The following is a 24,956-nucleotide window of genomic DNA, read 5'->3' as shown; positions in this document are numbered from 1 at the left end:
TAACCTTCGGACACTTTTCAAGAAACTCGAATTCACTTAAAGACGAAGATCACTTTATTCGCGAACACTAAATGACAACAATTTATTCGGGGAAAAACACGGGAAACGATCTTCACACCGCGACGGATTTATTCACTACTGAATTGCAGTTATCTTCTGTTTATCTGCTTACATATAACACAACTATAGCACAGCACAGCTGGCCGTTTGTTCGCTGTGTGCGTATCAAGAGAACAGCAAGAGAAAACTCTTACGCTCTTGTCCTAATCTAGGGATGCACATGTTGACTTAAGTTGTCGAATACAATTCACGTCTCGCTCTATCAAAATATTTTGAAAAAAATTATAGCAAAACGACCGTAAAAAGCCACTAGTGCGACAATAGGGGACTGTCCGTCCACTAAGGGAACACTGACAATAATTATTTATAGTTTTTTCGTATTCTCCCAAAATACATATAATGCTTTTGCCTAAGGTCTACGGCAATTCATTCAACATAAGTAATTATTTTTGGGGGCTTTCCTTAGCCGAGTGGTTAGAATCTGCGGTTCTCAATCAACTGAGAAGCAGGCTCTCTCCCAGTGAGAATGTAATGCCAAGAGGATGTAATGTCGCCTTTCCAGTAATGTTGCTAAAATTATTATTAGAGTTTTGAATCATAACCTGAACGTTCTCATGTATGACACGATTGATCGAAAAGCATTGTGTTTTTAGTTATATGTTTTCGTGACCCATCTGACAGCTACTTCATTTCACAATAAAGCCGCAGTTTGATATCAAATTCGACACGTGCCTTATTTAAAATGCTGCTTATCCTTGCCAGATTTAAATTCGCGTTTGCCCGACAAGGTTGTGAAATCCTAATCTCAGGTTACATCCACGGTTGATTTCCTCCCGCCGGTAGCTCTACTTCAGCCAACAATAGATAACTCTACACGTGCAAGTGGAAAATCTCACGCTCGACCTGCGATGTCACAATCGTTCTACCGGATGATCTGAATTTAATGAACATATCCTACCCTTCCAGGAATCGATCCGTGAAAGCCTGGGTATATGCAAAGTTTAATCCTCATACGAGGATTAGCTTGTCTTTATATATGTGGACATGATCCTTGAAAGAGATCAGCTCATCTTTGTTCATTATTCTTGCTTTTTCGAGCTCAACGTTGCATCACTCTCTTAGAATATGAATGTGAAGTAAATTTCGTTCGCACAGGTACATAAGCACGGGATCGTCTTCCCTACATCCAATCAATACCTGGAAGGACCTTTCTCGAATGGACGTCACAGTTATCTACTAGGGAGGAGAAGGATTCCTGTTGTTTATTTACTTTGTATTAGCAGCAATTAAAGGGATTTATGGCACTCCCTTTGGAATTTCACCCGCATTTTTCAGACTGTGAGCAGAATTTAAATTAAAAAGAAATATTTAAACACTACACTGCAAGTCCCCAATCGACATTCGGAGGCACGTCGCTGCGCTTACTGTATACTCTCTTGTCCCTTCCGGAACTGTGGCATAGGCGTAGCTAGGATTTCCATCAAGGGGGCGATCAACCTGAAAAGTTCATTCACACGATACACAACCTCTGTATCCTATTTGTATGAAACGTTAAACTATGAAGGAAATCTAACCTCTTTTATATTGGCCAGCAAAGTTCAATTTGTTGGCTGTGTAACGGGTCCATGAACAAACAACTCTATTGACAAGCAGTTTCACTTTGACCAGTTATTTCCACAGGATATAAGAAGTTCATACTGTTCCTAGGATTGATTCCACCAACATTGCCTCCAGGAATAATTCTAAAATTTCAGGAATAATTCTCTGGTTTTCAAAGTATTCCTCCAAGAAATCGGTCAGAAATTCCCCTAGAAAAATGTCTCTCTATTCTTGTAGTGAATTTTCCAAAATTTGTTTTTTTTCTGAATTGGCTTTTCGCTCTTCAAGCAGTTCTTACAGAAACTCCTCCATGTAATCTATCAAATATATTTAATTTTCAAAAAATGCAAAGTTTCCTGCGTAAACTACTCCACTCCTCAAGTATTTTTTCTTGAATTCAACTAATTATTTTTTTAAATGTTCTAAAATTTTAACCAATTCCTTCAAATATTTTTTCTGGCTTTCTTTTCAGGGATTATACACGTAATTCTATTGTTTACCAATTGTCCCAGAATTTAACTTCCCGGAAAAGGGAAATAAAATTGTCGTTTCCCAGGAACTTCCGGCATCCCGGGAAATTCTCAAGAACGTAATTATGAAGCAAATTTGATTGATGTTTTTTTAGGAATTCTCCATCTTTTATTTATATTCTACCGTTTTGATTCGAATTCCAGACAGCTTAAAATTCCAGACACTTGATTTTATATGGGAAACATTTCAAAATTTGCCAAAAGTTGGTCAAAAGTTCCCACTTTAGAGACTTGTTTTAATAATCATTCTCTAAATATCTATCCAAATTTAGACTGAATGCCAAACTGCCTTAGACGTCGATCCAATAGCTGGGTAATCTGTCCGGAATTTGAATCAACGTAGCCGGAAGTGAGTGAGGAAGAGTTCGGATTAAGAATCATGAAACGACCACACGTTTTGATTTATTTAAAATTATTCAAGTTGCGCAAGTGTCTCCTGCACCGAAAAGTAGGTAAGAAATTAAGTAAGGGTTAATTTTATATACTCTATGCTGAGTTATACTTCACTGATGCCTAAGATGTCCGTTATATAAATCAAAACGATATTTTATACCTGCAAATCTGGTATTTATATTTTTCCTAAGTAATTTATTTTTGTTTCTCCAAACAAATCTATTGACTTCGTTTTTAACGAGAGATTTTTATTTTAAATAAAAATAAATTAAATTATTCAAGAATCTGTTCAATGAAACTAAAAGTGGTGCTTATTCTAGACAAATCGTATATAACAAAAAATATGTTTGCCAATATTGAATCAATTTGATCAAGCACTAGTATAAGAACGCGGAACAGTCCAGCATTTTAAACATTTGTCCCGCGCTAAAAACTGTCCCGCAAACCGTCGCGCATTTCACTCAAATCATGAAAATTTCCCTTAAAATATATTGCAAAGTTTGCAAGCAATTTCAACCTCATTCAAGCTCATCAAACAGAAAATTTGACTTCAAATTAAAAAAAAACAATGCTGTGGATCATTGATATGTACAGTATTGGACAAAACATTTGCTACTTTTTCGATTTTTCATACAAAATGACCAACTTTGGTAAGCTATATCTCAGTTATTCATGGACCGATTTGAATGAAATTTTGGCAGAATATCAGAAATAACTTGAATTTTAACATATATTTTTGAGTGATTTTTCTAATCACAAGGTCAAAAGCAGTAACGATTTGACTAAAGTGAATTTTTTGACGATTTTTTATAAGTGATATAACTAAACATTTTGAAGGAAAAGCTTCATGGTTTCAGTTTCTGTGTAGGGCCATCAGATTTTGAGAAAAAAAGTTTTGAATTTTTCGTTGAAAATTACACTTTAGTTTAACCGTTATAACTTATAAACTCGTGATTGAAAAAGTTATCCAAAAATATATTTTAAAATTCTGGTTATATCTGATGTTCTGTGAAAATTTTATTCAAATCGGTCCATAAATAACTGAGATCTAGCTTACCAAAGTTGGTCATTTTGTATGGAAAATCGAAAAAGTTGCAAATGTTTTGTCCAATACTGTACAAAAGCAAAAAACACGTGAGAAATTACCGGAAGTACAAATTATTCTTAGATTTTGTGACAAATTCTAGAGCTTTGACCTAAGCTATAACATAAACTGTGAGTTCATAGCTCTATTGATTTTTTTTAAATGTCTGACAAGTTGTTATCATTTTGATTTGTAACTTTGCACTTCACGACATATTTTTCAATGCAAAACATATTTTTTAATTATTTCGGCAGTTTTGTAAAGCTATTGAGCTGAGACCACCATATTCATCTTAATGTGCTTCTTGGTGCAAAGTTTCAGACAATTTAGCCGAGAAAACCCCTCATACTTAAGTGAATCATGTAAGTTCCCAAGTTATTTTTAACCATATGAACACGACCGTAAAAATAAAACTGTGTCTCATGATTTACTCATTAACTACTCAAGTAACCACAAGCATTGCAACATTGCACTAATTTGAGCGTGAGCTAACATTATTTGCATTACGCACACACTTATTCAATAACTGTCAAGCAATGTTACACTTATTCGGCATCATGAATGTTTTGTAGCATTCAATGATTGATTTAAGATTGCATTCTCATGTTAAAGAACTAAAGGAAATCGAAATGTATTCCTTCTAGTACGATGTGATTTGAATTCGATTAAAACATGAAAAAATGGTACAGACTCTCCTTTACTTTAAACCCCAAATGGATAATGATACAGCAATTTTTTATACATATAAATTCGTGTCATTTTTGATTCGTATGTTGCTTTCATGAAAGACACGCTAGTAGCTTTTTTGGGTCCAAAACGCTCTTTGTGTCCAAAATAACGCTATTCGAAAACTTTTGAACTAATTCGAACCTTAAATATGTCGAATATATTCATTGATGGTGGAAATACAGCACGAACCGTGATGTTGCACTCAATACTTCGTTTAATACCTTGGACAGACATCTGATACATTTACCATGGTACAAGTTATCAAGAAAATTATTCCAAGGCTATCTTGAATGAAGACAATTTTCAGTATGGAACCCATTTCAAGATAATTGTACCATGGTACGTATACCACAAGTGTGTCATAAGTATAAGATGTGCCTTTATTTGCCAATATCGCAAGAGCACTAACGCGCCCGGGATCCTGCACATCATCTCCTCATTGCAGGTTCGAATCCAGATAGAGACGATAGTAAAACGAGCCATTGTAATGCATGTAATGGGTACACATTTTGTTTATTTTGGGTTTAAGCCCTAAAAGCACATGAATTAAAGCCAATATAAATCATGTACCCTAAATATACTCACCCAAATGCTTTTCAAGGACTCATGCTGTGAGGTATGTATTGGGCTTAATGTTGTTGAATATCTCGTATACATAAAGAGATAGCACCGTACTATCTGTGTAACATCAAACTGTAACTAGGAAATCACCCATCACGCAGACAGGAAGGGAACACACATCTTCCTTTGTGATCCACTCCACTATGACTGATTGATCGGTGAGCAACGATCGGGCCGAGACGACACAAACACACTGTTGTCATCTCGCCCCACTAGGGCGGTTCAAAATTTAAAAATGTTTGAGAATCCAATTTCCCATATGCTCCTTGCCATCCTTACTATAAAAATAGTGTTCTGTGAAATTTTCAGCTTTCTAGGTGGTGATTTAAAGGTGGCCCAAAGACAATGTAGGTTTATTTGGAAATTACTATGAAGAAATTTTGAGATATGTTCCAAACACGCTTGTACTGTAATGTAAGTACAAACTTATTCTCCCATAGTAAAAACTCATTCTTCAAAGCAGAATAAAGAAATTTGCTTAAGAGAGAAATTCAATCCGATAGGTAGCTGAAGGGATATTCATGAGTTTGTTTGCTATTATTTAGCTTAATATGAGATTATAGCCCTGCAAACATGTACAAAAATCCCAAACAAAATTAGCTCAAAGGGATTTGTTTCTTAAGCAACATCCTTCATTAAGGTTGAAGAATGAGTTTTCAATATGTGATAACAAGTTTCTACTAAAATTACAATACTAGCGTGTATGGAACATTTCTCAAAATATCTTCATAGTAATTTCCATATAAATCTACATTGTTGTTGGGCCTCCTTTAAATCACAGAACACTATTTTTATGATAAGGATGCTACGGAGCATATGGGAGATTGGATTTTCAAACAATTTTAAAAATTTGAATCGCACTAGCCCCACACACATGCATTAAAACTCAATTATCGGTGCTTATTATCATGCTTGCAAACATCACATTGCATTAGTGGACCCTTTTCAATTCTAATTCTGCTTTATTACGCTCTATGAGCACAGGACTGAAACGGCTGTCATCCACGAACAACTGAAGTGAAGCCAAACATTTGGTGCTGGAGAAGTTGCTGATTTGTCAGCTCGTCCAAAAATACAATTTTTAGGCACGAGACATACCCGTTTTCCAATGCGACATTCATATTTTACCTATCAATCTGTTGTAAAGTGCGTATTACTTTCCAGTTTTTCTGTAGGGGGTTTAGGGGCATAATGAACATACGGGGCGAAATGGACACCCTCTCAATATCTGATAATACACATATTTCATCAAAAGTTCATTCACTGCATGAAATCTGTAATGCATTTGAAATGCTTGACGGTAAAACATTTTATTTTTTGCTTCAATTGTTCTTTAAAATTTGACTCAGTTTCAAATTGGCATATAAGCAAGACCGTGGAAGAATCTAATTTTTGAACAAAGTAACGAACCCAGAAAGGTTCTTTTTAGCTATTATGATTGAGGGAGAGTCCTTTTGCATATCGGAATGATTGACAGTCATTGAATATGTTGGAATAACTAAATTTCATACAGGTGTTCATTTCGCCCCGATACCTTTTTACCAGCCTTGTTTTCGACCCAATTTTCTATCTCGCTTTTCTGACATATGATATGATTTTTATCACTATGAATGAATGTGGCACGTCGTACTAACATCAAACTTGAAAACTAGCCGGGGGTAAATTGAAAACATTGCCATTTAAGGGTCTTAAAACGAACATTTGCTTAACGTGTCCATTATGCCCCTAATTCCCCTAATTGCTAGATAATATAGCTGCATTTTATTAGACACAACGATACACGATTATCAATAGTATATTGTTTTTCTCATACGACATTTTTCCCTCCCGGTGGTTTTTTATGAGGGCAAAGCCTAAATTTGTTTACTTCAACACTAGCGCCACACAGATGGTGGTAGGCTTCAAGAACTAGCGCTTTCTTCAGGGGGTTATCTATAAGATCTTATTACTTTAATGCAGGCCAGTCCAATCTTTTTGAACCACGGGCCAAATCGCAGAAAGAATTTTGTTTGGGAGCCACTTTTTTAAATGAACAAATATTCTCATGAAGTCTAATAAAAATTATTTTTGAAAAATATAATAATAATAAATATAAACAGAAAATTGTGGCTTAGTATCCTTCTGGACATTGTGAAAGTTCTTTTCGAAATCAAGAAGATTTTGATTTTGAAAATAAACACCATGAGAATACCCAGAATTCCCAAACCCCAGGAATCATATTCAGAATTCTTTCATAATCCAACCTAGTATTATTCAAAATCCTGCATATGATATTGTGACAATTCTTATCGGGCTTTTATTTAAATCTACGACAAAATGTCCAGGATTTCACATAAATTGTGCCTAGGATTTCATCAAACTCTCATCCAGTACTTATTTAGAAAGCCTACCTTGACATTTTTGGGTGTACTTCAAATGAATACACTTCAAAATTCTTTTGAGATTCTGTCAAAATCTCACATAGAGTTGTATTGTCATCCTGCTCAGGATATCAAAACAACGTGTTCAATTCGTTGAAAAGCTTGGTTACAAGTCTATGAAATCCTATTGAAGATTCTGCCAGAATCTTGACCATGTTTTCCTTGAAAGTCATGTCCAGAATTCGCCAAGAATCCTGTTCAAGGTTTATGAGAAGCATGTTCATCTGTTTATAATATCGACACAGATTGTGTGTGAATCACGCCCAGATGTTGGTAAATATTAATTTACAGGACTCTGTGAGAATATTAGCCAATGATTGCTACATAAATCTAGCAGTAAAACTGACAGTTTTTTTTTTTAAATTTGCGATTAAGACATTGAATCATTTATTAAATCAAGTATTTTAAAATATTCGAAAAATAAAGCTTTAAATCAAATTGGAAACTAAAAAAGCCTTGGTGTGTTCTAATTTCAGGTTGGAAGAACAGTTAACGGGCCAAATATGAGAAAAATCTTCGAACCTTCCACGGGCCGCACAAAATGAAGTTGCGGGCCGGATGTGGCCCGTGGGCCCTACGTTTGACAGCCCTGCTTTAAAGCATAATCTGATATTTAGACTAATGCAAAAGTATGTAAAGTAAACATATATAGCTTCGTGGTTACTTGGGTATAATCTTGGCTTTATGGCCGTTTTTCACGTACTAATCCAAAGAGAAAATCGACGAAGAGAAATTGATCACTATACTTGTATGATACTAAACGCTAGATAGGCAGTCTGCTAGCCAAAAAGCAAACCTCTCGGCCATAAAATTATCACCCCTAAACCTTCCCGCATGAACTGGTGTAGATACAGGGGTATATCCGGTCTACTGTGGGTCAGTTTGAAATGCAACATCAATTCCTCCCCCTTCCCCTTATTGGTCAGCATTCTGACGTATCAGGCGCCATAACATTTTTCCAAAAAAAATCAAAATTACCAGCTGAGGGTATCTGTTAGTCTCAAGCAGTCAACTGGTTGGTTCCTTGTGTAAATGCAGCTGATCTGGCCATAATAGAGCAGTTACCATGAGCGGCCAATCAAGCTCAAGCTCAAGTTTCATCAAGGATTCGTCTTTGGAAGAATTTATTAATGAAATGCATCCTATAACTTCTTCAAAGTTCTTTCAAGGATACCTTTGAGAAAATCCTTCAAAATACTTTTGATTTTTCCTCCAGAAATTCTTCTTGCAATGCTTTCTAGGATTCTTTTAGAATAACCATTAACCACTACTCTAAGAATCTAATAGTTCTTCTCTTTTGGCTCGTAGCTCTAAGGCATATGAGCTCCTTCGCGGATTTCTTAAGAAACTCCCACAAATAAGTAGCAGATATTTTCTCAGGAGATCTCTTAGGATTTTTTTGAGCATGATTTAGAGGATTTCCACATAAATTTGATCAAGAATCCTAGAAAATTAGTCCAAATTAGTATTTTTGGTTTTTTTTTTAATATTTCAGATTTTTTTACAGGATCATCCATAACAGAATTTTTTGGAAAGCAAGAAGTAACGATATAAAAAAATTCATTTGGATTGTGCAGTTTTAGGAGGTGTTTCTTGAAGTATTCGTAGATAAATTTATAGTAAAGCCCAAGGGAAATAGTGTATGAAGTCCCGCAAAAAACTCTGAACTGGACTTCGTGGCCGTGTAGTTAGTGTTATGTGGGTTCGATTGCAACTTCAGTTCGAAAAACTTTTTGTCAGGAACGTGCCATTGGGCGTTGCATGCTAGTCCGTTGTCTAACGTGGTGGTTACTTCAAAGAGCAAATTGGAAGCGTTACTGTGTTGGTGTCTTTTCTTCAACTCCATAAATTGACTGAAAGGAGAATGTCTAAATAGGATTTTTAGAAAAATGTCTAACGAAATCCCAGAAAAATCCTTGCAGGAATCGTTATAAATTTGTGGAGAAACTCTAAAGAGTGGGAAAAGAAATTTCTGTAGTGATTTCATAGAAGTTCTCGAAAGAATTCATGCATAAACTTCTGAAAACAAAATCTTAGAGGCGGAATTTTTTTAGATATTGCTGAGTAAACCCCGGAAACGATATTTTGAATAAACCCCGGAAAGATAATTCAAAAAATTCCTTAAAAATCTGAAAGAAAATAAAGATGAATTCTAGAAAGTATTCCTGGCGAATATGTGGAACCATTCCGTATCGGATTCATTGATGAAGTTTTTGAAGAATGCCTGTATGGATTCAACAGATGGTTGACATAAACTATTTGAGTATTGTAATAGATTAATAGTCCTTGCAAGATCTATTGCCGACTGCTGATAAAACCTTTGATATCTGATAAGATTCTTGGCAGTAGTCTGATTTTTAGTTGGACTCCAAGAACTATCCAAAAAGATTATCATCACGCAACTTTATATGTAAATACTGAAAGCAATCTTTTAAAAATTCAAACAAAATTTATCCTTTGGTTTTAGTTACACCGTGGCTACGCCCATGGACCAAGCTGTAATGCATGATTGAAGAATAGCAACGAAAAGGCTGCTGTCCTGTCGTTGTAATCGTGCCAACGCTCCGCCGTCAGTGTTGTGTACTAATGGTTCCGGCTCGTTTGGGAACAAATTTGAACTTTTACGGGGACCGTTCGGTTCGCCGACGCTGAGACAGAGAGAGGGGTACAAAAGCACAAAAGGAATGTTTATTATTATTTCAATCCATGCTGAACACCCTCCGATGCTGACGCGTTCCGGCAACGGAGTTTGTTGAGGGCTTGCTGCTGCATTATTATCTGAGAAGAGGGCAAATTTCAATATTACACAAGGTAGGTATACGCGTCGCGCTGTGATTGCGAAGAACCTGATGGCTACCCAAATAACGAGTGAAATAGTACCGTACTTGAAGGTGGGATTGATTACTTCTTGTTTCTGGATCAATAGAACTCTCTACAGACTATATCCCCACTGAACTTTTTAATAAAACTCCTGCATCGTAAATTTTAAGGTGTTACAGCAGTCCGTATGAATGTATGAAACAAAAAAGTATTTGATGACTTTGTTACTCTTTAACATAAAGTTATATAAAATCGGGGTCTTCTGTACCAACACACCTGTGTGTAATTTTAACGCATGCCTTTTGGGCTGATTTCTGCTTCAGATGTCAATTAAACAAAACATGTGAATAAGTTTGCCAATTTAACATGCAAACATATACTGACCAAAGATTTTCCATTAGGGCCCATTCACATATTTCATAACGCTAAGTGGGTGAAGTCCCAGACAACCAAAATGTACGTATAACGAAATCACCTGGAGACTTTGCATGTGCAAAATTTTACTTATAAGATGTCGCAAAAAGGCCTTCTACGTATAAAAATGGAGGCGATATACGTGCATAAATTATGTGATGAATAATAGCATACAATGCGATTGTATGAATTGTCTACCGTACTAACCTGTGATCTTATGCGACTTAGCTTATGATAATAAATTTGATTTGACAGCTGCTACGGATTGATTCGACTTACTTTGTACGAGTGTACGGGACGAAACAAAATGTACAAATGAACTCAGGAAAAAAGCTTTTTATGCGAGGAAACTCATCAATCTGACGAATTTATCCGCCGTGTTTTGCGGGTTTGATGTAATTTGTATGAGTAAACGAATTATTACGTGAACTTTAATGCGACTTCTGGTTGTCTGGGGTGTCCGTAAAATGGTACAGCTCACACGAAATTCGGAAAATATTCATACGCAATGCGTTAAAAAGGGGTGGATAGGTGTCAAAAATGGCCATATTTGGCGTTATCAAATTTGTAAATGAACTCTTCAATTTTTTAAAAACCATTTCAGATTATCATAAGCTAACTCCTGAATCAAATAGAGTTATTTGCTACTTTAAACAAATGGTGTGACACAAATACACTCTAACTTACGGTACCCGTCTTATTGCTGTGATGTGACCTGTAAGCGAGACAACTCAATGCTGCGAGTCGCGTGACAGTTTGAGCACAGCTGATGCAGTCCTACCTCCTACCATATATGCATAGGGGGTGGTATACGGGAAGGAAAAGGTGCCACGTGTCCGAGATCATTTGCATCGTCGCTAAGTGAAAGCAACTAGGTTGAGCGGAGTTCTATAAAATCATTGATTTCAAATTGCGAACGTGAGTACCGGCACAGCACGCGGTTGATGCAGGTTCAAGTGATTCTTCAGAATGATGATTAGTTGAACAAATAAGGTGTAACGCTGGGACAAGCTGACGCGTGTCTGCCCGATCGTACATTGCAGCTCAAACGTCATGGATTGTCACCTTTGGGCTCATTTAAGGTTAACGAAGACGAGCAATTGAGCACGTTTGCAAACATTATATGGGTTAACAATATCGAAATGATTTGATGTGGGCAATAAGTAGAGAAAATAAGCGAATTCTTTATAAAAAAAAAAGTCAAAAATAGTGAAACATATGTTTTTACAAACTACTACAAAAACGACAGTTTTTTGTGAAATTCGCAGAAAAAACTGTGTTGGATTTTTGCATTGATGGCACACGTAAGCTGTTTAAATTATTTATAAATTAAAATATTTCCGATATTGAAACATAATTAATTTGTAATGTATGTTATGATGGGTCGATCATAGTTTGAGTGCCAGTGGTGTTATCTAAGCTAAAATTGTGCACTACACCTACTTTACCTTGAAGGCTACAGCGAAGCGCCACGCCATTGTCGGGCGTCTTGTAGAGCTCCATCTATTTCGGTCTTGGGCGATTCGTCTCAAGTTGTCCCGAACGTTTAGGGTCATCAAATTCTCTTCCACTGTGTACAGCCAGCGTATCCGCGGTCTTCCACGGGGGTGGAACATTTCGCATAAAGACGTTTCGCATAAGGACGTTTCGCATACGGACGTTTGGCATAATCGACATTTGGCATAACCAGAATTATATGCCTTCTTTAAAATGCTACCTGTTCTTGTATGAAACTGCTTTATGCGAAACGGCCATTATGCCAAACGTCCGTATGCGAAACGTCCTTATGCGAAATGGGTCACTCCCGTCTTCCATGAAGACGCCTACCTCTACCTGGTTCTCTGCTGAATATTATTTTCGCAAATCTTCCTTCCGACATTCGCACTAAGTGACCAGTCCACTGAAGTCTGTCGTATAATAACTCGTGATTCATGCGTCTGCGCAACACACCATTTTCTAGTTCTTCACAGAGTATTTTCCGCAGTACTTTACGCTCGAACACATTGAAGGCTTTCCGGTCTGTTTCTTTCAACGTCCACGTGTCATGCCCGTAGAGAGCCACCACAAGAATCAATGTTTTATACAGGGCGAATTTTGTCTGTTGCGAGTTTCGAGACCTAAACGGGTTGCGTAATCCGTAAAATGCCTTTTTTGCAGCCGAAAAATGCCTTTTCACTTTGCGGGAAGCGTAAATAAACTCTTCAACACCTTTAAACACATTCCCATGAGTTACTAAATCTGAACCAACACTATTAGGCCTACCTCTAACACTACCTGCAATCAAGTACTTCTTTTCGGTAGAATTAATAGTCAGGTCTATCCTCGCTGTCTCCCTCTTCAGTGGAACGAAGGCTTCTTCCACTGAGCTGCGGTCAATTTCAATAAGGTCAACCGTCTAATGATAGTGCCGTTTCTCTTAAAGCCATTTCCTCTTATAGCACCCTCGAGTGTAATGTTGCGTTTCGTTGCGTTGCGTGGTAACGGAGCATTTCGTAGATTGCATACCGTCAGACGGGGCTACTTTTGATTCCGGGGGCTACTTTGGACACTCACGTTTTGGATTTATTTCCAGCATAAATATTAATCTGAGGCATTTTGTGTCTTCAGCACTTTTATTAACCAATTTATGTTCAACAATCAAGCATAAATATTTTTTGGAACAACATCAACAATAACAGGATAATCAAGAAAATATATCAAAAAAGTCCAAACAAATATTCACAAGCTACAAAACATTTGCTATGTAAACATTGTATGAATTTTCCACATATCGTAGAATGTTGTTGGGAACATCATAAAACTATCGAATCGTCATGATTCAAAGAAATTTGTGATAAATTTATGTTGAAAGTTATTTTTTAGAAAAATAAATGATCAAATGTCTTAATTTTACGACTCATATTTAATTATAAAGTGTTGGTTTCTATATTTCACAACACAATAAAACATAAACAAAGGATTAAGAAAAGTAAATAATTGTAAAACATATATATTTCAACTCGTATAAACAGTAAACTCACAACATAATCCTTAAAAAATATTGTTCAGTCATATTTTACATGAATCTGCTATACAAAGCAATGGCATCCTTCAACTGCTAAAATAAACAACTCTTAAGCCATCTCAAAACTATTAAGAGCCAAAATGCATTTAACAAAAGCAAACTTTTATTGTTTATGATCTTGTGAATCATTATTCTTATACTTCATGGATTGTATTTGGAATAAAAATTACTTTTAGTTATAGGAATTAATTAGATTCTTCTACATATCGTTCATATAACATTAAGAATCAGAACGAATATTTCTGTATAAAGCTAATTATTCATCGCAGTACTAGGTAGTTACACAATTCGTTTGCATCAACTTGAACAATCAAGCATAAGTCGCTATTTATTAGCTGACATTTAAAAGGAAGTAAACATATCATCATGCAAACTATAAATTATTAATAGCATGTTTTTGTGAAAAGGATTGTATAGGTATGTATAGTTTTTTCAAGCTTTACAATTTTCTAAATTATGTATATCATTGAAAAACATTCGAAAACATCACAATGAACGATAATCAATAGAATCATTTTGAAATTTATGATGAAAAATCATTTTACTATCAAAACGTATTAATTTCTAAAAGTGTCCAAAGTAGCCCCTTTTTTGTCTTGAAGGACACATTTTTTTTAATATTCAAGCAACTTTTTTATTTATTGATGGATTTGCCTCATATTTTGCACATTGGTTACTTACAAATACAACTTAAATATGCGCAAGAATTATCGAAATCTATCCATTATTCACAGAGCTACAAATCCTCAAAGTTGAAGAATGTGGAAATAATGTCAAAAGAAGCCCCGTTTGACGGTACTGAAAACTGTCATGTTAGAAACTTTACAACACTTATTCCAATTGCTCATGGAAAACTATTTTGGATCAAATAGTTATCCAATCGGAAGTCAGAGATGCAAAGACATGATAATTTCCATTGCCAGCCACGCCCACCTTCTCCGTTACGTTGTTTTCATCATCGTTGGGAGTGACGTTGCTAAGAAAGTTAAAGTCACTCCATGCGTGTTCGTCTTCCAGGGATGAGACACAGGTATTTCCACCTTGTGCCCTAGCTAAGAAGCTTTGGTTTGAGCTCCATTACTCGCTCTCTGAAACGAGAAGATAAAATGACCCAACCCCACGCTACAGAAATAGCCCATAATGAATAATAGCGGTTAAATCGGAACAAACTCACCAAATCTGTCCATTTATCGAAACGCCGAGTAAAAACACGTTTCCTCAAAAACTTTAATATTAATCTGTTGGGAATTTGAATCGACATCCTCTGAATGGTTTCATATCTGAATTTGGTTTGAACTAACTTCTGCGTAGCACAATAATCATCATCGAAGGCGGCTTTCATACTTAACACAGGTTTTCAAAACTTATTATCAGAAAGCATAAAATTAAAAATGGTGAAAATCTCACAGCCATATGCTCTTTTATCTTATTTTGTCGAAGTCACACTTATTCCAAACAAAAAAAAAAAATATCCGAGTGGCGTAACACCAGAGACAAATAGAGACCTCCATGTCCCTTGCAATTGCCCAAAATTTTATGGCACATAAGGTAATCTAGAATGCCGTGAAAAGTGTACTGCGATCTGTCAAACTTGGGTACCTTTTGCATTACCGAGGGACCAAATGCAGTACTAGAAGTGGTACCCAATCTAAGCTCTAGTCGGACGGACCTGGTAACACTAAGGGAATCATGCAAAAATCTAGCACGCCACAAGCCATCTTTAAAATTGTTACCGTCTTTCTGGTACGGCTCTCTTAGCCCTCGAGGATCGGACACCGAAGCCCAGATGGGGAACCGGTCAAAACCCCAGACTGCTGGTCTGACCAACGGCAGTCAGCGGGGTGGGCTCAAAAGGCCTCTTTTGGGGTCCTCGAGTCCCAGGGTCGTTAGAGGAGGTAGTGGGGAGGTTTTCGGACCTTGTTAGCATACAAATTAGGGTTAGTTTTAAAGTTTTGTATTGACTCACGGTACAGAATATACGCTGTCTCTCCAATGCAGCGAGGAAACCACCAACGGCGGAGGCCGTGGATTGTGGGCGACGGAGGGTGCCCCGATAGCGTCACAGCGGGATGGTGATGGACGGCAGACCGAGGCGGTAGTCTTGAATTGTTGGGAGTAGGGTGGACGACGTGGCCAGGCGGCCGGCCTGAGTAGATGGGTGGTGGATGAACGACGTGGGAAGGCGGTATGCCTCAACAGACTCCCAGGATGAGCGATGGCGGGAATCCGGCGGTCGACCTATGGAGGTGACGGTCGCAGATGACGAAACCGGTAGCCGCGAAGCTTCATCGCAAATAAAAAATAACACTTAAATCACTGCAACATCAGCCAGTTTTATTGCAGCTGTTTAGCATTGTACAAAGCATTACAACTCGGATTACGTTGCACCTGCTCATATCGGCGGATTCGGGAACAACGAGAGCACACAAAATTTTGAAGCTGGCATAGCACCATCAGCCGAATCTATTTTTCACCGTCCAAAGCTCGGAACCGAAGTAAACGTGACAGAAAATTCAAAACGCAGCCGCCCGCGCGCACGGCTTGCTGCGATCTCCCCTCTTATAGCACCTTCGATTATAATCTTGAAAAGTAAATTCGAGAGTGCGTCTCCTAGCTTCAATCCGTCTAACGTCACAAACAAGGTTAACATCTCATCTACAATCCGAATACTTGATTTCGAAGCATCCAGCGTTGCACGTATCCGCTTAATTAGTTTCGTCGGAAAACCATGTTCAGACATTATCTGCAACAGTTAATCTGTATTCATTAGAGTGTCCATCCCGGGACAAGAAATCCCGGGATTTGACAAATTTCGGGATTTCCCGTTTCCCGGGATCTTATTTCTGGCATCCCGGGAATCCCGGGATTCCCGAAATGCAGAGGCGACTCGTAACCTCACTTTTTACCTGTTCTACGAATCTAAAAATGATTATTTCGACAGAACTAGATTAAAAAGCAAACAGTAAAACATTGAAATCGTCCTTTCTAACAGATCTCTTCTCAATAGATGCAAATCTGTTGCTGAAATTCAAGAATTTCAATTCGTGGAACAGGTAGATTTGAGGTTAGGGAATCGCCACTGCCGAAATGTACGTAGAATTTGATGAAAACCACTAAATTTCAATGAAAAACAATGTCATTTTTCCTCACTATCAACCTTATTTGATAAAGTAGTAAAGCATAATGGGAAAGAGAATAAACGAACAATTATTTTCATGAAAAGATTAATTTACCAACTGGTCAGTGTTCAGACAGACCGGAATAAATGATATTTTGGCCTTGTAAAGATATGCCAGGAACTCCGCCGATTCTGATTTTCCCGATGCTATTTGGATACATATGTTTTATCAAACAGATAAGTACTATTATTATAGCAAAAAATGTGAATATATTGTTATTCTGGACGCTTGGGGTACGTTTTCCTGAAATCATTTAAAAAAGCACTTGGTTCAGTCTGTCTGATCACCGACCAAGTAAGAAACACATATTTTTATTTGTCTAGTTGCAAAGTTTTAATGTTTTTCTTTCTAACATTAGTCGTTTTTATAAGCCTATGCTGAGATATAAAATTGGAAGTACACCTAAACCGCCGTAAATCGCATGTCAGTATCATCTGTAAGAAGTAGGCATGACCAAATAACGATTCATTTTTGTGAATCACGATGCGAAAATCTGCAGTGGTACTAACATGCGTTTACTTTTCATTATGTGACAATTCGACTTGGTGTTTTTCCTAATTTTACTAAACAAAAAGTGATTTCTCGTTAGTGCAGTTGAAAGATCATTAGAAGATATAATGAAAACTACAATGAAATATCAACTCAATTTTGACCAAAATGCAGATAGGACTGACTTGCGATTCACAGCAGTGAACTTCAGTCAATAATTTTCAGTAATTAACTTTTAGCATGATCTACAATACCTTCAATGGTCTTCAATCGCTTCTTTTGTTTTACAGTTTTTATGACTTTTCAAATGTTTGAAGCAAATTGCTTTAAAATTGTGACTTTTGTTTTGTTTTAAGGCGAAGTAGGCCGTCATTGAAATGGGTACGCGTCGTTGATGATTGTTGCTAATTCAGCTCACGATTTCGAATCAAAGAAAATCAGTTGGTTTTGCACTGACACAGCTGAAAAAGTATCAGCATACTTTATGCATATTAGCGCGTACAGTGATACATTTTCAAGTTAATATAAACTATCAAGACTGAGTTTTATCACTTTGAAATGCAAGCTGAAAAGTCATCATTGTTGCCAAAACGAATGACGGGCTACTTATCCTCACTCATACTTCCATTCATATGTGTTATGAAGAATTTGAAAAAATCCATAGAAAATCCGTAATTAGTCAAGCTAAGTTTTGATTTTTGTTAGATTATTTCATCAGAATAAGAAAGTCTTATCTGAAATGTGGTTTGCTATAATTAACATATTATTTTGAAAAGTTACATTATCTGTTTATTTCATTGAAAAAATATTTTATTGTTGAATTTGTACTTCCATTTTAACCGTAATGCTAGTTTTATTGAAAATTTGATAAATCCCGGGATCCCGGGATTTCCCGGGACGAGCATAGATTTTTGTCCCGAATCCCGGGACGAGCAAATTGGCCGGGAAATGGACACTCTAGTATTCATTGAATCGAACGCTGCCTTGAAATGAATAAATAGATGGTGGGTGTATAAGTTATATTCCGGGAACATATTTAAGATCTTTCGGAAGGTAAACATCTGGCCGTAGTCGAGCGGCCCTCACGAAAATCCGCCGCTTATTCACCGACGAAGGACTCCTCGGCTTGTCAAACAGGATGCGCAACAGTATTTTGTACGTCGAGTTCAACAGGGTCATCCTTCTGTAATTGACACACTCTAGTAAGTGTCCTATCTTGTTGATTTGGCATATGAGGCCATCCAATCAACCGGTAGACCTTTCTTCGTCCTCTCATACCTTCAGAAGTATTCAATAGATCGCTTAATAAAGTTGCTCATTAACGTGCTTGAGAAGTTCGACCGGGATCTCGTCCTTCCCAGCAGCCTTACAGTTCCTTATTTCGCTGACAGTCTCTATAACCTCTCCTATGATCGGTGGCCCCACAGTTTGACCGTCTTCATCAATACTAACACCTTTTTTCTGCTACATTTCTATTTTCGCCGTTCAACAACTGCTGAAAGTGCTCCTTTCAGCTGACAGCCATTACCGTTTTGTCGATCAGTAAATTCCCCACTACGGTCCCCATTGACCTCTGCATAAGATCTCCACATATTATTCCGGTTCATGCTATCTTGAGCTTCAGTTACCACACTTTCTTCGCGCTGCCTTTTCTTCATACGGTGGATTCACTTCTTTTAAGCTCTAGCTGTACCGCTTTTTATTCTGTCGGGTACCGGTCACAAGCATACGGCTTTTGGTTACATTCTTCTCATCTGTGACTCTCTGGCACCCTTCATCGAACCAGCCTTCGTCGTTGACCATTGTCAATTACTCCCGCGCCGTTGTGCTCACAGCTTCATGGACAGGATCCCACAGGCTGTTGACATCTCAAAAAACGTTGGTTCTAAAGAAAGTTGTAACGGTTCGTCTAGCTGCTGGCGGTACTGTACAACTACTTATCTTTCGACAAGCGTTGAATGTTAAAGCGCATCGTTCAGTGATTTCTGGAACTCGTGAAGCTGGATAATTGTACCTGAAATGTTAGCAACCACGAGATTATGATTCGAGTCGATATTAGGGCCCCGAAAGGTCCTGACATCTATGACATCTGGGAAATGCTGATGGATCAGCACGTGATCTATTTGAGAGCAGGCATCGCCATTCGGGTGTCACCAGGTGTATGTGCGGATATTCTTGCATGCATAGTAAGTACAGTCGGGTCTCCTATTAAACGCATTCCTATAACGTGCACTCCTATTACGCTCACTCCTATAAGACACACCAGGACGTTATAGGAGACCCAGGGCTTATGGGATTTCATCACTTTGGGGGTGTCGTTGAATATCTCGTATGCCAAAAGAGATAGTACAGTACTGTCTTCGGCGAAGTTTCAGTACTAAGTACGATCTACCTTTAGGAGTTGAGGATCATCCTTTTAGTTGAGAACTTGGCCGGTAGGGGCGCTTTTTCTGATTTGCACTATATGAACCATGAGGGATAAGAATGCAAAATTTTGTAACATATGATATCTCTGAATCCTGATGTTTTGGAAGGTTGGTGTCTTCGGAAGAGTTGTTCAGTAGCTCAAAGGCTGACATGTGGTGGTCATTCTGATACGGAATTACGCCACCAGGCGGCGCTAGTGGGCATGGAATTTTTGTTTTGCGCATAGCTCAGTTGCCCGACCACTTAGAAAGATGGCGTCTTCAGCAAAGTTGCTCAGTATCACAAGGGCTAACATTATGTGAGCCGAAAGTTTCGAAATTTTGCCACGAGGCGGCGCTAGTGAGCAAAGATTTTTTGTTTTGCGCATAGCTCAGTAGCCTGACCACTCAGAAAAATGGCGTCTTCGGCAAAGTTGCTCAGTATCACAAGGGCTAACATTATTTGAGCCGAACGTTTCGAAATTTTGCCACTAGGCGGCGCTAGTGAGCGAAGAATTTTTGTTTTGCGCATAGCTCAGTAGCCCGACCACTTAGAAAGATGGCGTCTTCGGCAAAGTTGCTCAGTATCACAAGGGCTAACATTATGTGAGCCGAAAGTTTCGAAATTTTGCCACGAGACGGCGCTAGTGAGCAAAAAATTTTTGTTTTGCGCATAGCTCAGTAGCCCGACCACTTAGAAAGATGGCGTCTTCGGCAAAGTTGCTCAGTATCACAAGGGCTAACATTATTTGAGCCGAAAGTTTCGAAGTTTTGCCACTAGGCGGCGCTAGTGAGCAAAGAATTTTTGTTTTGTGCATAGCTCAGTTGCCTGACCACTTAGTAAGATGGCGTCTTCGGCAAAGTTGCTCAGTATCACAAGGGATAACATTATTTGAGCCAAAAGTTTCGAAATTTTGCCACTAGGCGCCGCTAGTGAGCAAAGAATTTTTGTTTCGTGGATAGCTCAGTTGCCTGACCACTTAGAAAAATGGCGTCTTCGACAAAGTTGATCGGTATCACAAGGGATAACATTATTTGAGCCGAAAGTTTCGAAATTTTGCCTCTAGGCGGTGCTAGTGAGCAAAGAATTTTTGTTTTGCGCATAGCTCAGTAGCCTGATCACTTAGAAAGATGGCGTCTTCGGCAAAGTTGCTCAGTATCACAAGGGCTAACATTATTTGAGCCGAAAGTTTCGAAATTTTGCCACGAGGCGGCGCTAGTGAGCCAAGAATTTTTGTTTTGCGCATAGCTCAATAGCCTGACCACTTAGAACGATGGCGTCTTCGGCAAAGTTGCTCTGTATCACAAGGGCTAACACAATTTGAGCCAAAAGTTTCGAAATTTTGCCACTAGGCGCCGCTAGTGAGCAAAGAATTGGATAGCTTAGTTGCCTGACCACTTAGAAAAATGGCGTCTTCGACAAAGTTGATCAGTATCACAAGGGCTAACATTATTTGAGCCGAAAATTTCGATATTTAGCCACTTGGCGGCACTAGTGAGCAAAGAATTTTTGTTTTGCGCATAGCTCAGTAGCCTGACCACTTACAAAGATGGCGTCTTCGGCAAAGTTGCTCAGTATCACAAGGGCTAACATTATTTGGGCCGAAAGTTTCGAAATTTCACTAGTGAGCATGGAATTTTTGTTTTACGGATAGCTCAGTGGTCTGACCACTTAGAAAGATGGCGTCTTCGGCAAAGTTGCTCAGTATCACAAGGGCTAACTTTCTTTCTAAGTGGTCAGACTACTGAGCTATCCACGAATTAAAAATTCCTTGCTCACTAGCGCCACCTAGTGGCAAAATTTCGAAACTTTCGGCTCAAATAATGTTAGCCCTTGTGATACTGAGTAACTTTGCCGAAGACGCCATCTTTCTAAGTGATCGGGCTACTGAGCTATGCGCAAAACAAAAATTCTTTGCTTACTAGCGCCGCCTCGTGGCAAAATTTCGAAACTTTCGGCTCAAATAATGTTAGCCCTTGTGAATTTCGAAACTTTCGGCTCACATAATGTTTGCCCTTGTGATACTGAGCAACTTTGCCGAAGACGCCAACTTTCTAAGTGGTCAGACTACTGAGCTATCCACGAATTAAAAATTCCTTGCTCACTAGCGCCACCTAGCGGCAAAATTTCGAAACTTTCGGCTCAAATAATGTTAGCCCTTGTGATACTGAGTAACTTTGCCGAAGACGCCATCTTTCTAAGTGATCGGGCTACTGAGCTATGCGCAAAACAAAAATTCTTTGCTTACTAGCGCCGCCTCGTGGCAAAATTTCGAAACTTTCGGCTCAAATAATGTTAGCCCTTGTGATACTGAGCAACTTTGCCGAAGACGCCAACTATCTAAGTGGTCAGGCTACTGAGCTATGCCCAAAACAAAAATTCTTTGCTCACTATCGCCGCCTCGTGGCAAAATTTCGAAACTTTCGGCTCACATAATGTTAGCCCTTGTGATACTGAGCAACTTTGCCGAAGACGCCATCTTTCTAAGTGGTCGGGCTACTGAGCTATGCGCAAAACAAAAATTCTTTGCTCACTAGCGCCGCCTGGTGGCGTAATTCCGTATCAGAATGACCACCACATGTCAGCCCTTGAGCTACTGAACAACTCTTCCGAAGACACCAACCTTCCAAAACATCAGGATTCAGAGATATCATATGTTACAAAATTTTGCATTCTTATCCCTCATGGTTCATATAGTGCAAATCAGAAAAAGCGCCCCTACCGGCCAAGTTCTCAACTAAAAGGATGATCCTCAACTCCTAAAGGTAGATCGTACTTAGTACTGAAACTTCGCCGAAGACAGTACTGTACTATCTCTTTTGGCATACGAGATATTCAACGACACCCCCAAAGTGATGAAATCCCATAAGCCCTGGGTCTCCTATAACGTAAATTCCTATTACGCCCCCCAACCATGTGTCTAATAGGAGACCTGACTGTACTGCTGATTGCCATCCTTCTAGCTCTAACAGCAGTAAAGATTATAATTGGTAACGGAAAGATGGCATTCCATTTCAATGACGAGTGAGAAGAAGTATTCATTCCCGATCTGCGCATTGGCATCGCCGATGACTATCTTGACATCTTGTTTTGGGCACTCTGCTTTACCTATGCTCTCACAGGCTTCATCCTTCATGTCATCGGGCTAATCATTCGTTGGCACATACATGCTGAATAGGTTAGGGTTCATTCACAAATTTCATAACGCCAAAAATGACCATTTTAGACACCCACCCCCTTCAGCGTTATGAAATTTGTGAATGGGCCCTTATAGTTGTGGAATTTGCCTTCATTTTCATCACAAACAATCGGTCGCATACCGGTTTCAAATGAATAACATCGCTCCATCTGCTTTCCAATCACTAGACAGCCAACTCCAAATTCTGCTCTGTCACCTCCGATGTAGTAGATGTAGTACTTCAATGAAGTGTTGGCGAAGGCATTCACGTTCTTCGGTTTTCGGCCAACATAATTCCTGGATAGCTGCAGTTCACGAGCCAGGAGCCCAACACGCGCGGGTTTCTTTTAAAGTTCTCACGCTCCAAAGTTCTCACCTCCATATGACCATTCGCAGCACATATTCCAAGCAACAAGCACAACCTCTCATATCGGTACAATCTGAGTTGCCACATATACAAATTAATATATATTTTACAGATTCTCTCGAATGCTTTGTGACTAAGAGTTTGTGTACACAGATTACATTTTTTTTTTGTATAAATACAGATATGCAGATTCTGTACACAGAAGTCCACCAATATTATACAGATTTTTGAGCAACACTGAGATTTTTGACTCTGCATTGTAGTTAGGGGAATTTGGGGTAAAACCGACACCCTAAGCTTATTGATAAAATTTGTGTACTTTCGCTTGCTAAACGAACCTAAAATTGTTGTAGAATCACTTATTGGTTATAAATCTATCGATCCTTGTGATCGCTGGATGATATATTTAGGTTATATAGTGATTTAAATCGAAATAATATATCATCATTTTAAGGTGAGACAATTGAGAGTACGGGTAAGATCGACACCCTGTTGGGGTAAAACCGACACATGCACTTTGAGTAGAATTTATACGTTGTGAACATCATCATCACATGGCATATTAAAAAGAATGCTTTAAACATGACTTTCGACTTTTATGAACCCTTTCTTTAAAGGATTATACACAAATTACGTAAATTATTGAGAGGAGGCCAAAGATTCACTAAATATATGTGAAAATTTCAAATGTTCCATGCTGAGATTATAAAGTTGGGGTGAATACACATGGATATGATTAATTTGTGTTCATGGAATGTTTACGAAGATGAAGTTGTGGCGAATGATTGGTTTTAAAAATAAATACTGTTTTATATTAACAAGACAGAAAAGTGTTATTATTTTTAGTTATTAAAAACTGTCGAACCTCATGGTTTGCAAATAAACAATAAAATTAATTTATTTAATAAACAACAAGATTATTTATGTTCAAATTCTATAAATTTTTCAATTTCAAATGAGAAAAATCTCTTTAAGCTTTATCAAATATGTTTAAACGTGAAACATAGAAATATTTTTTTTAATACTTAATGACAGCTTGTGGCAAGTCGTATAGTATCATATTTTAAATGTTAACAAGTTCGCCATCCATGAACTTCACTGGAATTCATAAATAAAGACTCACATAAACAACAGAGGAAGTCTCGCGACAAGAAAGATTACCTGGAGCTAGATTATGAAGCAAAGAAAGGTGTCGATTTTACCCCAAATGAAAGTGTCGATCTTACCCCGAGTGGACATTTATTTTTCAATAGAGTTTTCAGCTGTCGAAAAACCAAAAATTAAATTCTTCTTCATGTTATATGAACGTAATAATAGTAAAGGATGATGTAGACGCAGAACAAATAATGACATTTTAAAAATTTCACATGTGAAATTGTTAAAGAATAACAGCAAAATATTGCAACTGTTGTTGCTTCTATGTTATCCAATATGACTTTGTTGTTTATTTTGGCAGATTATTGCTAGATTGAGTTGTAATGTCATCCAAAACACAACATTTCACAAGTTAAGATAAATCGTGGTGGAAACTGCATGAAAATCTGCTCAAAACATGAAAAATCAAAGGGTGTCGATCTTACCCACAGTGTCGGTTTTACCCTGA

Source organism: Aedes aegypti, chromosome 1 (assembly GCF_002204515.2).
Source record: "Aedes aegypti strain LVP_AGWG chromosome 1, AaegL5.0 Primary Assembly, whole genome shotgun sequence".
NCBI classification, from domain to species: domain Eukaryota; kingdom Metazoa; phylum Arthropoda; class Insecta; order Diptera; family Culicidae; genus Aedes; species Aedes aegypti.
Note: the sequence above shows the minus strand (reverse complement) of the source record.